Genomic DNA, 18,991 nt, shown 5'->3' with positions numbered 1-18,991 from the left:
TCTGGAAAGGCACCAAGTTTACCGTCCTATTTAAAGATAAGACACGAGGATACATATGGGGCCTCACCATGATTCTCTAGAGTTCCAGAGCTGTATTTAGGTTTTCTGGCTATAATCTATTTCCATCATGTTCTTAGACATTACAGTTTGCATTCTATGTGAATCCTCATTTTTTTGTCTCTCTATCTTCTACTACACAGGCTGACACTCTTCATCTACCTAAGACTGAAAAACAGTATTAGTAGTTTCTATTCTTTACTTCAGTTGGGCTTATTAGATTCAGGTTTCTGCCAAACATAGCACTATGGAATTAATCCAACAAGCTTATCCTTGTGACAGACAGCTCCTTACTGGTGGGGACTGGTAGAAGTAGCTGCTCTGAAGTAGCCTGTCAGAGACAGCCATCACCACTCATGCTTTCCTTACAATTTCTAGCCTCCCTTGTTAGTCTCCATTCCATCTTTCTCGCATTTGATGGAATCACATACATGGTACCTTTCATGCTGTAAGTGATTTACAACTTTTTTTTTTAATTGAATTGAATTTAGTATCAGGAGTAATACATACATAGTCTAAACCAGAATTTCTTAGGCTAGTGTTCATGGACTTCCAATGGATCTATGGATAGATTTTAGGAAGTTCTAAGAAATTGAATGGGAATAATAATCTTAATTTCCACTAATTTCTAACTGAAATTTAATGTTTCCTTCAATTACTCAAAAATAATTAATTTTGATATTGATGGTCTTCACCAAATTGCCAAAGTGTCAGAATTACAGAAAAAAAAATGGTTAAGATCCCTTAGTCTATATGCTTCATTGGTATCCACTGAATGAGACCCACCTATGATATCCCTAATCTAGAGTGATCACTCTCATTCGATAGATGCCAATGAGTATTTCTAACGTAGAAGAAGGACTCATATATTCACTCAACAACTTACTGAGCTTTGATGGTGCGACAGGAAGAAGAGCTGCACAGGATAAGCATGTGGGAATGCATTTTAACTGGGAAGACTGTAAGGAGTACTCACACTGATTAGATCACAGATCCATCAAACCATCCAACTTGATCTTCACATTAATACAGAGATAATTCTTATAACAGTGTGAAATAAAATTAGAGGTATCATTCCTCCTCCTCGAAACTGAGATGCAGAGAGGCCAACTTGTCTATGGTCACCAAAGTAGTAGGAGTAGAGCCAGGTTCTGAAGCCTGGTGTTACTCAATTATCCAGAACAAGTTTTCTTTCTACTGCACAGCACTGCCATGTGTGTCTGATGATCCTAATTCCTACCCTGACACTATTCTCTTTTACTTTTCCAACTGAGATAGTTTTAAGGAAAAAACAAAAAAAACAAACAAAGGTATATATTACAGCACGGAATACTTTGAATCCTGTTGTCTAACATGAAACCTAATTAAGTTGTTTTACTGCATGTGCTTGCTGTTTGGTTGGATTGAATTTCCCTACTTAGAGAAGGTAAATCCTTGAAACTCCTTTTCTTGTGAATAAGGAAATGTATAGGGTTAGGATTTAAAATTAGGATCAGAGAAAAATAGAGTTTGTTTGTCATTAATGGACCCCACTAGCAACTAAGGAAGGATTGTCTAATACAGATGTAAAAATTTCATAATAATGTTGTAACCATGCTATGTAACTGGCAATGGAAAACAGAAGTGAGAGTAACCCAAGAGCAAAGGCAGAGGGAAACAGAAAAAGTTGGAAACTGAAAAGCATAACTAACTACTTCAGAAACCCACATATTTGAAGAAATGGGGAAGCCACTTCCCCCTGTTTGCCTCAGTTTCCTCATCTACAAAATGAGCTGGAGAAGAAAATCACAAACTATTCCAGTATCTTTGCTAAGAAAACCCCAAATGAGGTTGCGAGTTGGACACAAGTGAAGTGACTGAACAACAATGACAAATAGGCAGAGAAATGTGTTAGTTTCTCTGAGGGATATAACACTCATGAAAACATTGACTCTTTCCTCAGACAACTTCCATCCTGAAAGGGAGATTAAATAAAACACACAGACATTTATGATACAAAGTAAGATGTAGTGAGATCCATATGAGATACACCTAAATTGTGTTTGGGGTAAGAAGAGATAACATTTTAGCTGAAGGTGTCAAGGTAGACATTATTGAAAATATAGAATTTGAGCATAGAATCCTGAGAGATGTGGGTAGGTAGAATGAAACTGTAAAAGAAGAGTATAGCATGGGCATAGGCATCAAAGAAAGAAAACATATATAATGTTCAGGGAACAATCAACTTGAATAGTATATAGCCTCTTAATATTTGCAGCTACTCTAAAGAGCTCAGTCTAGTAATCCACATGCGGAGGCAAAAAAAAAACAACAACAAAAAATCCCCACAATTACTGTGATAGAAAATAATCATAGTAGTATTATTGAGATCTATAATGAGAATAGATGACTGTAGAAATGCTGGAAGATCTGTTTCATTTTAAATCAATTTGTTTTCATTCTAGTTTAGTCCATCAACACTCTTGAGTTGATCATACTTAGATGGGTTTCATATCATAGTTTCAAAAAAATTCAAAAAGTTTAACATATGTGCATATATTTATAGCTATAGGGAAATATATCTAAACCTTATTGTGGCCTTCTGGCAGGAGGTGGGAGGGAAAGAAAGAACAAAGTTAAAAAAGTGCATATAAAAAAAGAACAAATGAAAACTCACAAGGAAACAAAAGATGGACAATTCTCAACACAATGAGTATTATTTATCATATAGGCTTTCTTGAAATGAAAATTTATTGTTACATTTTTTGGATCCTCTCTTATGTTCTGCTATGCACATGACATGATTTTTATTTTCTAACTTTGTATTTAAGTTCCAATAGTTAAGCTTATGATATGTTTTTTTTTTCTTTTCTCTATTCTGTATTTGTGTTTTGGCGTTTGAGTCTAAAATAAAATTTTGGGAAAAAAAGATCATTTTCCCCCTCCACTCATCCCCCCGCCCCACTTTATGAGGTAGTGCTAGCCTCTCATTATCCTCAATGTTTTTCTTAACCTGTATATTTGCATATTTATGTAATGTTTATATTTGAGAAGACCCTTGGCTGCCATGTTTTTCTTCTTGTACATTATAGGTGCTTAATAAATAGTAGTGAATGAAAATACTGATAAATTGATTAGTCTTTCAGATCCTATGTATTAGAATTTTTTTTTCCAAAACACAGCCCCCCAAATTCCAATTCCAAGAAATGTTGGACTCTGGGATTGCATTTGCTTCAATTTCTCATTTTCACTGAAGTGCACTATAACATAGTGTCCCTTTCTTACATGGACATTTTATTTATTGAAAAGGACGTAAAAGTGACATTGTAAGAGCAACATAGAGAAAAGTAACTTGAAGTAAAACATAAGTCTTTAGATAAAAGTGCTTGAAGAAAGACACAATTCTAAAGGGGACCCAAATGAAAGCAGCCCCTCTGAGTAAAAAAACAAAAATTTCTGATGAAAAACATGGCAGTAGTGAATTGCCTTCCATCAGCCAGTTGACTATAACTGGCTTTTTTTTTTTTTAATGATTTTGAAGTTTATGCCCAGAGAACTCTCAATTGAAAAGTGGTATGGAAACTATAGAAAAATCATGTATAAAATGGTTGAGTAATAATATCTGAGAGAAGTGTAAATTTAAGTATTTCTATTCTCAAATTTGAGAAAAGGTGAGTCATTACTCAAGAGGAAGTATGAATTTGAGGCAGGAAATATTTAGAAGCCCCAGAAGTAGAAGCCGGCAGCAGCAACTCTGAGGCAGAATACAGAACATAGAAGGTACAGAAACAGGAAAAGTAGGGGAAGATGTTAGATGCTGTGTGCAGAAGCCAGAATACAGATGGCAGAAAAACCCAAGTAAAGAGGAGACAAGCTCAGTGGCTTTCTAGACTCAGCTTAGATCAAACCTTTATCAAGAAGCCTCTGCTGGTACCTCTTATTCTTAGTACGTTCTCTCTGAGAGTACATTTCATGTATACCATATATATAGATGATATATAGATATATGTATATATATATATATCACAGAAATAAATAGTTGCTATTATGTTGTATTCTTCATTAGAATTGCCAGAGACCAGGGACCTTGACTCTGCCTTTCTGTGCATCCCTAGAACTTAGCATAATAACTGGCATGTAGTAAGCACTTAATAAATGCTTATTTACTAACTGATTAAAGAAGCATGTAGAATTGAGACAGCCCCTTTCTGCTTAAGGAGAGATGAGCTAAGCTGAGTCTAATGAGTAGAATGGCTTATAGCAAAGCAGCCAAACTGAGTAAAGAGCTTAGAGCTTTCATTGCTGTCCCGTTGTTGGCTGGAGTAAAACAAGTTTTGCCACTGGGAGCTGATTGGAGTGATGCAGCATGTGCTGCTATTTGAAGAGCTGGCTGTGGAAAGGAGGCCTTGCTCTTTAATGTCACCTACAGCTTGAGAGTGGTGCAATTCCTCTGCCCCCAGGCAAGCAAGGAAATTTGGAAAGCTCTGCTGATTCCAGTTTAAGGCTGTTTTTGATAAACAGTGGCCAAAACTAGAAGAACAATGTTCTATCCAGCATAAGAGTAAAAAGGCCATGGAGAAAGAAGAGTCCTACTCAGGAGGTGACACATGGTATATAGACAGTTCCTGATTTAGGGGCAGATTCCTCAGAAGTTAATGGTGATCAATCCCAATTCAATCAGTTATATTTCTCAGACTTCTTTTGGAATTTTATGCAAATGAGTTTCTAGCATGTGCCCTAAAAGGTGATATATACCTCTTCTATTACTTCCTGAAGGCTTCAAATCTTAGAGCAAAGCTTCTGAGGGAGCAAGAAAAGAGACGCTTTTGATAATTGTAGGTGAAAAGTTTCTGCCCTACCTGAAAGAGCACAATAGCAATCAAGGTTCAAGGTGAACTGTAACTCTCCAGCTGAAGAGAGGAGATTACCAGCCAGCTCAGTCAGTGACTAGTGGTAAAAGGTGGTAAAAGACCAAAGCTAATTTCAGAAGCCACGTGACCAGCGTAGTTCTTCAATTATTGAGTTGTGCCTTGTCTGCGTCAAGCATGTCTCTAATCATTAGATTTTTATTTTGTGTCCACTTCTGTTTCCCCATGAACTCTATTTATATTATTGGAAAGTTCACCCCTGGTATGAAGGATCCATTGTTCTTGTTAAGGTATTTGAGTAAGTGTCTTTGCTAAAAAGCTCTCCAAATTTGTTGGTTGATGATCAAGGCAAAAATTAATGGCAGGACCTAGTGAGTTAATGTTAGGAAAAGAAATATCCGCTGGGTTAGATGGAACCCTGAACGTAGTAATCATGACTTCTCTGGGCACTCAACCTGCCAGTGTCAGTGTGAGTGGGGAGAGTGAGAACAGAAGGAGTTATTAATATATATTAGTATATATGTGAGGAAAGAAGAAAGTAGGTTCCAGAACCTGGAATCTAGATATAGGGATATAGGCCAAAAAGTGGGGAGATTTAATTAAGTTTTCACTTTCACAGTTTGGAATCTTGGGAGCCAAGTTAGGTCCCAGGAATGTCCAAGAGACTTGGGGCCTTAAGTTGCTTTGGTGATATGTGAAGGTTTAGAAAGTAGATGAAATTCCTGTATCCGAATGCAAAAACTTTTACATTAATTTCAAAATAGAAGAACTGGTGGGCTGGGAAGTTGGTTAGATTCCCTGAGATTCAGTGTCCTTACAAAGGATCCATCCGTGCCATTTCTCACTTCCTCACTGCAAACATTTTTTCACTTCCCTTTTATTTTGATCTTCTTTGTTTTGCAGAGATATGGTATTTCCTGTCATCAACAGGACAAGAAAGAAGAAGCTGTATGACTGGTGAGTGCCCTGTACCCTTCTAAATCCCCCAGCTGTAGTACCAGTACCTACAGTCAGGGAATGGGGATAAAGGTTCACAAAACTCTTCTACCTATTTAGGAGAGAGAGCCTTGACAGGTTCAGCAGAAACTGACCCTATCTTAAACTCATTCACCTACCCTGAACTCTTCATTTTTCCCTTCCCCATTGTTTCATTTCCTGGGCTTTTGGATTTTTTCTGAGGTCTCCCAAAGTCGGTACAGAAAAGTTAAATATATATAGGAGTCCTTATGCATTGAGGACAAATGAGATGCATAATATATGGCCTTTGTCCTCCTCTTGGTGAGTAGGTAGCCCAGATGGAGATGTGGGGAGGGGGGGACAAATTTAGGTTTGCATTCCCTTATAGTTGATGTCAAATCAATTGTCTATTTCATCAGGGTGTACATACAATGGAAGTTTATCATATTTTTATAAAATCAAACATTAAATGTGCAATTATAAAGGGCATTTTTTATTCATGAGACAAATAAATGAAAATAAAACAAACTTAAAAAAAATTAACTACTTAAATGTTCTTTTAAAAAATTCAAACTTTGCAAATGGCTCAACCCTTCCCCTTATCCTTAAATACAGAATAGCCCTTGCACCTTTATTTTCTTAGTTGCAAAAGGTTATTTCCAAATAGATCTTGTTCCCTTTAACTCAAGCTTTTCCAGGGACGGAGAAGAAGTTTAAGGACTGGTACAAAGAGGGTCATCCTTTTTAAATTTGGAAATTGTACCCCTTTTTGCCATCTTTAATTGTATTAACCATTGCCCTGAAGCTGATCCATGCAAAACAAAGTGGTCAAGGGGGAGAATCATGTCTAAAAAGACAAACTCCTCCCAAAACCCCAAACCCAAAAATTTTAGGGAGGGCTCAGAATCTGACAACTCTTCATTTTTCGCCAGCTGTAGTATTTAGTTTTGATTCCACCATCATAGTGCCGCATCGATGGGTACTACTTCCCCTCCCACTTTCCCCTTCCCCTTTTTGTGTGTTGTCTTCTTCTGTCAGTTCATAACTGTTTGAGGGCAGGGATTGGCTTCCTTTATTCTAATGTGTATATCCAGTTCCGAGCATAGTGCTTGATGTATAGTAGGCACTTAATGCATGTGTATTATATTGTATTATGTTATGGTAGAGATGCCTAATAGTCACACTCATGGGCATGTGATAGGGAGCCTGATGTAACAGGCTATAAAAAATTTAATCAATCAAAAAATAATTTATTAAGTGCACACTGTGTGTCAGGCACTATGTTAGGCACTAAGGATGCATCCAGAGAGCTTATATTTATAGGACAAGGCTAGATGTACAAATAGAACTATGTACAAAATATATGAAAAAGGTATTTAAGGAAATTTAGGATGAGGAGGGAGCAGGGACCATAGATCAGGGAAGGTCTCATGTAGGAGGTTATATTTGAGCTGAATAAAACTAGGGATTCTCTAGGCATAAATGAGGAGAGAATGTGCTTACAGTCATTTTGTAGCCTGCACAAAGGAACAAAGATTAGAGATGGAGTGTTGGGGAAAGCAACGAGAAGCTGGTTTGAGTGGAAAGGAGTGTGTAAAGGAAAGGTATATATAAAAAAGAACATCAGGTTACTTTGGTTTCTAAAGGGTTTAAATGCCAAAGAGAGGAGATTGTATTTTATTTTAGAGGTAATTGGAAGGAATGGGAATGATAGAGTAAGTTTTATGTATTGAGAATATATCTTTGGCAGCTGACTAAAGGATGAATTGGAAAGGGAAAATACTTGAAGGAGGGAGACAAGTTAGGAGACTATAAAGATAGCCCAGGAAAGAGGGGATAAGGGCCTGAACTAATGTGCCTGTGTGGAAATGAAGGGGATAGAAAGAGGAATAAGCATTTATACAGGGCCCACAATGTGCCAAACATTGTTCTAAGCACCTTTGGCAAACCTCTCATTTGATACACAATTACACAGAAAGGTAGGTGCTATTATTATCATTTTACAGTTGGGGAAACTGAGGCAAACAAGTTAAGTCACTGCCCAGGGTTACATAGCTAGTTAGTATCTGAGGCCTGATTTAAACTCAGGTCTTCCTGACTCCAGGACTGGTGTTCTATCTAGATGTTGCAGAGAAAAAAATAATGGAAAATTTGAATATATGGGATATGGGGAAGTGAGGTTGCAAACATGCAAGGCAATGGTATCTTGATAACAAAAGGGGAGTTAAAAAGAGAGGAGACCTTTAGGGAAGAGATAATTAATTTTTTTGAACATATTGACTTTGAGAAGATAGGCTATGCATTGTAAGATAAAATAAACAGTAATTGATGGGTACTGGATCTCAGGAAAAGAGATGACAATTGAATACATAATTGCTGAGGAGGTTATCGAGAAACAGATCCCATCTCACCTATTTAGTTATCATAGTTGAAAGGGCAGGAATTTGGAGTCCTAACTCTGCTACTTACTGTGTGAGCTTGGAAAAAAAATTATGTAATTTCTCTGAACCTCAGTTTCCACTTCTGTAAAATGAGACTGGACTCTGAAAAAAAATATGTAATTTCATCAGCTAAGGGGAAATCCACCATCAATACATATCATAACTATTTATTACTTAGCATATAAATCCTAGGGAATTTCTTGAGATATATACAGGATATGATACTTGCCCAAGGTTATACAACTACTGTTGGAGGCAGGATTTGAACCTGGTCTTCCTGAGTCCAAATCTAGCACTCTCATTCCATATTGGTCTATCTTCCATCTTTCTAATGACATCATGTTTTACTACCTAAAAATTTCAGACTGTCTTTCAGCTGAGATTGAACTCTAATACAGTCAGAAAACATTCCTGGATATGACAAAATCAGCTCTTGATTCTCAGTTTCATTGACTAGTTATTGGCAGCTCTTGGACCTCAATTTCTTTCATTGGTTTATAGTTTTAATTTTGAATGCTTATCTGCTTTATTGTCTTTGTCCCTGTGATCTCTGAGTTCCACAATTGTCTCCATTCTTACAGCATTGTATCCAGGTTGATCCACAGCTAATTTTTCATATATCTCCAGAACTGGCCCCACAGTTAGAGAACTCCAATTTAATTGTGTACTCTAATTTATAATATTATGAGAACTCTGCAAGTCATTTAATATCCTTATACCTTAAATATATCTTGAACCTTTAATATCCTTGTACCTTTAATATTCTTGTACCTGTAAAATGAGGAATTTGGACTGGAGAACTAGTGAGGTCCCTTCTAACTCTAGATCAATGATACTATGATCCTTCTTTTCTCCCTCCTCAAATCTCTAACCCAGTATGAGTCACAAGAAAATGGAAATTGAATTTTAACTTTAGGAAATAAATCTGGACACAGAGATATCTCTGAATCAGTTCTGGACAAAAAAAAACTTAAAGGTACAGTGTGTGTGTGTGTGTGTGTGTGTGTGTGTGTGTTGGATGTTTTTGCTAATAACTGAAGTCATGAGCTTCAGGAGAAAAAGTCTAGTTCGGTTAAAGAATAACATATTAAGAAGAAAATAATTGCCTAAGGGCTTGTGAATCTAAGTAGACATAAACTTGGAGAGAAGAAAATGTTTACAAAGATTTTTCAGGATTGTTAAGATAGGAAGTATCAAATATAATAGAGAAAGGAGAATAGCAGAATAGGGGAAAAAAATCAGAGAAGAGAACCAGGAAAAACCACAACAACTCCCAGTCGTTGCTTTCTAAATACAAGAGTATAACATGTAAATAAAGACAAAATAAATTAGAAATTCTAAAGCTGGGTGGTGGTGATGGTAATTTTGACCTGATAGGTGCATATGCCAATCAATAGATGACATTTACATATGTCTTACTTCAAAGTTTATAGAATAGCATAAATGCATTATTTCATTTGAGCCTCAAAATAACCCCGTGAAAGAAATGTTACAATTATTCTTATTTTATAGATGAAGGAATGGAGGATATCTGACTTTCTAGATATTAATTTTCAGATGTAGGATTAGAAAAAATAAATTCTTCCTTTATTCAAGGCTAGCATTCTATCTACTCTACCATGCTACTTCCTCCTATCTGCCTCTTTTTCTTGCAGATTTTGTAGCATAGTACTCAACACTAGAATTTGCCTCCAAAAGTGTATAAATTATTTAGAAAGATAAATAATAGATATGAAGATAGAGTTGAAATGCCTATTAAGGACATGAGTTCTTGTGAGGACATCAAGGAAACTGAGGGGAGCAATGTGATGGAGAACACTTGGTGGTGGCTACAGGCAGCAATAAAAGCAATATTTATTGTAGGATTATATTACAGACCACTTAGACAGAAAGAGAATTAAGATGAAGGATTACAAATCACAAAGGTGGCACAGAAGCTGGAATGCTGTTGTGACTGGGGACTTAAAATATCAGGACATTTCTTGGAGCTCTCTCACTCCCAATAGCAGAACAGTTGCTAAATTTATGATTTGCCTTCAATAATAATGTCATCCTTCAAAATATGGAGAAAGTTACAAGAGCATGATTCTGACTAACAAATGTTGATTGATGAAGTAGAAAAGATAGAAATCTTACCAAATGAACATTAAATTAATAATCTAGATTACAGGGGCTCTTAAACTGATGTTCATGAACTTTGAAAAAATCACTATGTCAATATGATCACTTTCCTTTGTTTTTTTAATTTTAATTCAAAAAAAAATTTCCAATTTATTTTTAGTTTTCAACATTCATTTCCACAAAAATTTTTTTAAAGCAATTGGGGTTAAGTAACTTGCTCAAGATTACACGACCAGTTATTTCTGTGTGTGGTGCTAAGTATCAGAACCCTGATTCGATCCCAGGTCATCCCGACACTGGGGCCGGTGCTTTACTCTCTGAGCCACCTGGCCACCCCAATAATATCTAACATTTATAGAGCACCTACTGTGTGCCAGAGATTGTGCTAAGCATTTTACAAATTTTTTATTTTGTTTTTTGGAGGACAATTGGGGCTAAGTGACTTGCCCAAGGTCACACAGTTAGTTTTTGTGTTAAGTGTCTGAGGCTGGATTTGAACTCAGGTCCTCCTGACTCCAGGGCCAGTGCTCTATTTACTGTGCCACCTAGCCACCCTTCCACAAAATTTTGAGTCACACATTTTCTTCCCATCTTACCCCAAACCTCCCACCGCAAAATACTAAACCTACTGAATACCCCTTCCCCTAATCTGTTCTCTCTTATATCCTTCCCCATACGCTCCCCCAATGTTCTAGTAGGGTAAGACGGATTTCTATAATCTAGTGCCTGTATATCTTATTTCCCAGTTGCATGTAAAAATTTTTTTTAAACTTTTTTTAAAATTTGAATTCCAGATTTTTTCCCTTCTTCCTTCATCACCCAACCCCATGGGAAGATAAGCAATTCAATAAAGGTTGTATGTGTATAGTTATGCAAAACATTTCCATAGAAGTTATATTGTGAAAGACTAACTAAAATTCCGTCCATCCTATCCTGCCTCCCATTTATTCTATTTTCTCCTTTGACCCTGTCATTTTTCAAAAGTGTGTGCTTCTAACTACCATCTCCCCCAGTCTTCCCTCCCTTCTATCTTCTCCACTATTATCCCCTTCCCCCCTATTTTCTGATAGGGTAAGATACCCAATTGAATGTGTATTTTATTCCATCATTCCTTCCAAATTCAATGAGAGTAAGGTTGACTCATTCCCTTTCACCTTCTGTCTCTTTCCCTCCATTGTAAGTTTTCTCTTGCCTCTTTTATATGAGATAATTTATGCTAATCTAAATCTCTGTTTCTCCTTCTGCCAATATATTCCTCCATCAACTCTTTTTTTTTTTTATTAAGCAATCAGGGTTAAGTAACTTGATCAAGGTTACACGGCCAGTTATTTCTGGGTGTGGTGCTGAGTGTCTGAGCCCGGGATTCGATCTCCAGGTCGTCCCAACACTGGAGCCGGTGCTCTTACTCGCTGAGCCACCTGGCCGCCCCTAAGCAATTGGGGTTAAGTAACTTGCTCAAGGTTACACGGCCAGGTGTTTCTGGGTGGGTGCTAAGTGTCTGAGCCCGGGATCCATCAACTCTTAATTTTATTTTTTTTAGATATCATCCCTTCATATTCAACTCATCCTGTGCACTCTGTCTATGCATACATGTACATAAATATACACACACACACATATATATTTATACATGCATAAACCCTCCTATACATACATACATATGTATGTATAATACACACACACACATATATTCCCTTCAACTAGCCTAATATAGAGAAAAGTCTTATGAGTTACAATTATCATTTTTCATGTAGGAATGTAAATAATTCAACTTTAATAATTTCCTTCTGATTTCTTTTTCCTGTTTACCTTCTCATGCTTCTTGTTTTTGAAAGTCAAATTTTCTGTTCAGCCCTGGTTATTTCATCAAGAATGCTTGACAATCCTCTATTTCATTGAATGACTATATTTTTCCCTGTAGCATTCTACTCAGTTTTGCTGGGTAGGTGATTCTTGGTTTTAATCCTACCTCCTTTGATCTCCAGAACATCATATTCCAAGCCCTTCAATCCCTTAATGTGGAAGCTATAGGTCTTATGTTATCCTGATTATGTTTCCACTATACTCAAATTGTTTCTTCCTGACTCCTTGCAGTATTTTCTCCTTGACCTGGGAACTCTGGAATTGGCTATAATATTCCTAGGACTTTTCTGTTTGGGATCTTTTCCAAGAGACGATTGGTGAATTCTTTCAATTTCTATTTTTCTCTCTCTTTCTTGAATATCAGGGAAATTTTGCTTGGGAATTTCTTTAAAGATGGTGTTTAGGCTCATTTTTTGATCATGGCTTTCAGGTAGACCAAAAATTTTAAAATTATTTTTCCTGAATCTATTTTCCAGGTCAGTGATATTTCCAATGAGATATTTCATATTGTCTTCTATTTTTTCATTTGTTTGGATCTGTTTTATAGTATATTGATTTCTAATAAAGTCATTAGCTTCCAATTGCTCCAATCTAATTTTGAAGGAATTATTCTCTTCAGGGAGCTTTTGAAATTCCTTTTCCATCTGGCCAGTTAGTCTTTTTAAGGCATTCTTCTCATCATTGGCTTTTTAGGTCTCTTTTGCCATTTGAATTAGCCTATTTTTTAAGGCATTATTTTCTTCAAACTGCTGTTGACATGCTCTTCATGGTTTTCTTGCATCAATCTTATTACTCTTCCCATTTTTTTCTCCATTTCTCTTACTTGATTTTCAAAATCCTTCTTGAGCTCCTCCATTGCCTGTGACCAATTCATATTTTTCTTGGGAGCTTTTAATGCAGGAGTTCTGACTTCATTGTCTTCCTCCTGTTCCATGCTTTGATCCTTTTTGTCCCCCAAAAAGGAATCTATGGTCAGATTGCGTTTCCTCTGCTTGTTCATGTTGCTCATCAATTACTTGGCTTTTGAGCTCTTTTCCACAGTAGAACTCTACTTTCAGAATGGAGAGAGTTATGTCTCAACTCACTGCAGTTTTCACAGATGCTGGAGCTAATAGGAAGGTGCCCTCTCTGCAGCCCTGACAACCTCTGTCACAGTGGCCACTCACCCCAAGACCACCACCCAAGACCACAATCCAGAACCAAACAGGTCAAAGCAAGAGCAATTACACTCTGAATAGTCGCTTGGCAGGAGGCAGCCAGGAGGCAGTAGATGCAGGTGCTGAGGGTCTGCCACCCCTCACCCTGGGGTTGGGGCTGGACTGTGCTCTTCCATCCCCCTGTTCCAACAGAGTTCCTGACTGATCTTTTACTTTCTCTTTGGCAATTATGGGTGGAGAAGTCTGGAAATCACCACAGTTGCTGGTGATTCAGTCTCCTGAGCTCTGCTCCTGCCCAGCTGCTGGTTGGGCCACCCTAGGGCCAGAACCCAGCAGTTCAAGTGGGATGGTGCTCAGCTCTCAGACCCATATGATAGGCCCTTCCTGTTAGCCTGCTAGGCTGCTTTCACTGGGAGATTTGTTTCTCTTTGTCCCTTTGTCAGTTCTGTAGCTCTAAAATTTGTTTAGAGTCATTTTTAAAAATGTATTGGATATATTTGGAGCCAGAGCCATTCAGAGGTCCTGTTTTTACTCTTCCATCTTGGCTCTGTTGATAACTTTCCTGTGTAAAATTGTGTGTTTAATTTTATTGTTTTAAAAATGTTATTATGTAAAAGGAGTCCATGGGCTTCTTCAAATTTCTAATGTGTTCTATGCATGAAAGAGGATAAGAACCCTTACTCTGGAAGAAAAGAATTGCCAGATATTATTTGGTGTGTACCCTAGATTTGGATGTTACAAGTTGAGAAGGATTCAGAAAAAGGAAAAATGGGATCTTGTTACCCAATATCTTGTAGGGAAAGTCATCCCAAGAGGGATAGAAATTATTTAAGACTGGCATTTTGTAGATGCCAGTAGAGAGTAGAAATTTTTAAGAAAAAAAGGAGCTGCTAAAATAAGCTAATGAATGAAAAGGAAACATGGACAAACTCCCATCTTACAAAAACTAGTACTATTATAAAATAGAAGGCAGAAGGAAAAGAGCTTAAGCAAGGATAGAAACAAAATATTATTATAGGCCTCTAAGTACTATAAAAGATATGATAAATCCTACAAAGAGGTAAGTATAATAAGTATAACAGTACCTTACCTTTACTATGTGTATATCTCTCTGTTTCAAGTGTATTTCTTGTAAGCAACATATTGTGGGATTTTGGTTTTTGATCCACCCTGCTATCTGCTTCTGTTTTATGAGAGAGTTTATCCTATTCACATTCACAGTTATGATTGCTCCCTGTGTATTTCCCTCCATCTTGTTCTTCCTCCCATTTGTCCTCTTTCTCCTTTTACAGTTTCCCTCCTCGCCAATGTTTTGCAGGTCTACCACCACCACTGATCTGCCCTCCCTATTGTCAGTGTCCACCCCCACCTCCTATACTTTATCTCCCTACCTACTTCTCTGTCAGGTAAGATAGATTTCTGTATTCAACTAATTGTTTGTGTTATTCTTTTTCTATGATATATTTATTCAGTTACATATTATATCTTTATCATATTATATATTTGAACCAATATTGATGAGAGTAAGGTTCAAGTGATACCCATCAACCACCCTGTCATCTCCCCCTCCATTGTAATAGATTTTGCTCATCTCTGCAGTGTAAATGATAGACTTGAATGTGGAAACTTGAGGGAGGGAGACCAATTAAGAGGCTGTTGTTATACTCTAGGTCAGATGAGAGCTTCTCTCTTTTTTTAAATTCTTAGTTCATTTCTTTATTTTTAGTTTTTAACATTTATTTCCACAAGATTTTGAGTCACAAATTTTCTCCCCATCTTTCCCTTATCCCCACTCCAAAGTAGTGAGCCTACAGAATACCCCTTCCTCAATATGTTCTCTCTTCTATCCTCCCCCATTCCTACCCCCCTCAACATTCTAGTAGGGCAAGGTGGATTTCTATAACCCAGTACCCATATATCTTATTTCCCAGTTGCATGTAAAAAACAATTTTTTTAAAACATGTGTTTTAAAAATTTGATTTCCCTTATTCCCTCCTCACTCACCCCCACTGGGAAGACAAGCAGTTCAATATAGGTTCTACATGTGTAGTTACTCAAAATGTTTCCACAGTAATTGTATTGTGAAAGACTAACTATATTTTCCTCCATCCTATCCTGCCCCCCACTTATTCTATTTTTTACTTAGACACTGTCCCTTTTCAGAAGCGTTTCCTTCTAACTCCTAATCTTCCTTCCCTTCTATCATCCCCACTATTATCCCCTTCCCCCCTACTTTTGTGTAGGGTAAGATATTGAATTAAGTGTGTATGTTATTCCCTCCTTAAGCCAAATTCAATGAGATTAAGGTTGACCCATTCTCTTTCACCTTCCTGCTTTTCCCCTCTATTATAAAAGTTTTCTCTTGCTTCTTTTACATGTGATAATTTACCCTATTCTCCCTTTCTCTGCCCATTATATTCCTCTCTCATCTTTTAAATTTTTTTTTAGTTATCATCCTTTCCTATTCAACTGATCCTGTGACCTCTTTCTATGTATGCATTTACACACATATACACAAATATGTATTTATGCACACATACACCCTCCTATGGATACATATATGTATGGATACATTATATATATGTATGTATATGTGTGTGTGTTTTCCCTTCAGCTATCCTCATACTGAGAAAAGTCTCATGCATTACAATTATTGTTTTTCCATGTAGGAATGTAAATAGTTCAAATTTATTAAGTTCCTTATGATTTCTTCCTCCTGTTTACCTTCTCATGCTTCTCTTGTTTCTTGTATTTGAAAGTCAAATTGTCTGTTCAGCTCTGTTTTTTTTTTCATCAAGAATACTTGAAAGTCCTCTATTTCACTGAATAGCCATATATTCCCCTGAAGCATTATACTCAGTTTTGCTGGGTAGGTGATTCTTGGTTTTAATCCTAAATCCTTTGAGCTCCATAATATCATAGTCCAAGCCTGTTGATCCCTGAATTTAGAAGCTGCTAGGTCTTGTGTTATGCTGATTGTATTTCCACAATACTCAAATTGTCTCCTCCTGACAGCTTGTAATATTTTCTCCTTGACCTGGGAACTCTGGAATTTGGCTATGATATTCCTAGAATTTTTTTTTTGGGGGGGGGAGGCAGATGTTTTTCAAGAGGTGATCTGTGAATTCTTTCAATTTCTATTTTGCCCTCTAGTTCCATAATATCAGGGCAATTTTCCTTGATAATTTCTTGAAGGATGATTTCTAGGCTTTTTTTAAGGTAGTGCAAAATTTTTAAAATTACCTGTCCCAGATCTATTTTCCAGGCTAGTGTTTTTTTTCCAATGAGATATTTCACATTGCCTTCTATTTTTTCATTTGTTTGGATCTGTTTTATAGTGTCTTGATATCCCATAAAGTCATTAGCTTCCATTTGCTCCAATCTAATTTTGAAGGAATTATTCTCTTCAATGAGTTTTTGAAATTCCTTTTCCATCTGGTTAATTCGACTTCTTAAGGCATTATTCTCCTCAATGAATTTTTGGGTCCCTTTTGCCATTTGAGTTAGTCTGTTTTTTAGGGTATTATTTTCTTCAGTATTTTTGTGTGTGTCTCCTTTAGCATGCTGTTGACTCACTTTCATGATTTTCTTGCCTCATTCTTATTTCTCCTCCCAATTTTTCCTCCTCTTGTCTTGCTTGATTTTCAAAATCCTTCTTGAGCTTCTCCATGGCCTGTAACCAGTTTATATTTTTCTTGGAAGCTTCTGATGCAGGAGTTTTGACTTTGTTGTCTTCTTCTGGTTCCATATTTTGATCCTTTTTTGTCCCCAAGAAAGGATTCTATGATCTGATTGTGCTTCCTCTACTTGCTCATCTTGTCAGTCAGTTATTCACTTTAGAACTCTTTTCCATGGTAGAACTCTGCTTCCAGAGGGGACAGAGCTGTATCTTAAATTGCTGGGGTTTTTGCAGTTGCCAGAGTTATGAGGATGGTGCCCTCTCTACAGCCACCACAAGCTCTGGCAATTAGCATTCATCACCCCAGGACCGCTACTGAAGACTGTGACCCAGATCCAAGCAGGTCAAAACAAGACCAATTACTTGGTCTACCTATGATCTGTAGACCAGGAGCTCTGGAGGCAGGCAAGCTACAGTCACCTCACCTCTGCCACCTCTTGCCCTGGGGGCAGGGGTCAGACAGCACTCTTCTCCACCTAGTTCTGAGTTCCCTACTGACCTTTTACTTTCTCTTTAGTGTTTATGGGTTGAGAAGTCTGGAAACAACCACTGCTGCTGGTGACTCACTCTCCTGAAGTCTGCTCTGGACAGTCTGTGCCACTGGTTGAGGCTGCCCTGTGTCTAGGCCCATGGAGCTCATGCAGGACGGCTCAGCCCCCAGCCCAGTGCTATAGACACTTCCTGTTGGCCTGCCAGGCTGCCTTCAGTGAGAGATTTGTTTCTCTCTGTCATTTTGTGGGTTCTGTAGCTTTAAAATTTGTTTACAGTAATATTTTACAGGTATTGGGTGTGGGTGTGGGATCTCATGCAAATTCCTGCTTTTACTCCACCATCTTGGCTCTGCCCTCCAAGAACTTCGCTTGCTGGAGTCAAGGTTAGATAATTCCAATATTGTGAGAAATCATTGAGACTTCCTCCAACTATGTTCAGTGATTTGTGAGTAGGAGAAAAGGAGATAGATGATGGGAGTAATTTAACACTTAAGTTTAGCAAGAGAAGGACAGCAGTAGGACAAGAGAAAAAGGGATTAATGACATCTTCATGGGCAAGGAGATACTATCTGGATAATAGTACACTTAGGTCAATTTAGAACTTTTAAAACCAGTATATTCAAGAGTGATACATCAGTAAAAAACTAGAAGGTGATATTCTAGTTTCATGTTTTACTTATTTTTTTGTAGATACTTTTTTATTTCTACATGACACTAATTTCCAAATATATCCTTCTATATCTACCCCAAACCATTGAGTCATTCTTTTTTTTTAATCAATTGGGGATAAATAACTTGCTGAAGGTTACATGGCCAGTTATTTCTGGGTGTGGTGCAAAGTATTTGAGCCTGGATTCGATCCCAGATCATTCAGACTCTGGGGCCGGTGCTCTTACCTGCTGTGCTACCTGGCCACCCCTAAGCAATTGAGGTTGAGTAACTTGTTCAAGGTTACATGGTCAGGTGTTTCTGGGTGGGTACTAAGTGTCCGAGCCTGGATTCAATCCCAGGTCATCACAACTCTGGGGCCAGTGGTCTTACTTGCCCATTGAGTCATTCTTGATCAAAGATGAAAAAAGGAAGAAAGATTTAGAACAAGGGTTCTTTATCTGGGGTCCCTGAATATTTTTTTTTACAATGGTATTTCTACATAATTGGTTTTCTTTGTTAAACTTATGTATTTTATTTTATACACTCAAAAACATTACTGGGAGAAAGGATCCACAAGTTTATCCAGCCTAGAAAAGGTATCTATAATTAAAAAAAACGGCGGGGGGAAGAGGCCCTGGCTATAGCCTAGAGTAAGGTCCATATTTTGATAGGGGTAGAAATCCAGGACAAATGTAAAATTTAGTGCTCAGAGAAGGCCAACTTTGAG

Source organism: Petaurus breviceps, unplaced genomic scaffold (assembly GCF_028583685.1).
Source record: "Petaurus breviceps papuanus isolate PSGF00001 unplaced genomic scaffold, PetGlider_PUasm1.0 90444, whole genome shotgun sequence".
Classification (NCBI taxonomy): Eukaryota; Metazoa; Chordata; class Mammalia; order Diprotodontia; family Petauridae; genus Petaurus; species Petaurus breviceps.
Note: the sequence above shows the minus strand (reverse complement) of the source record.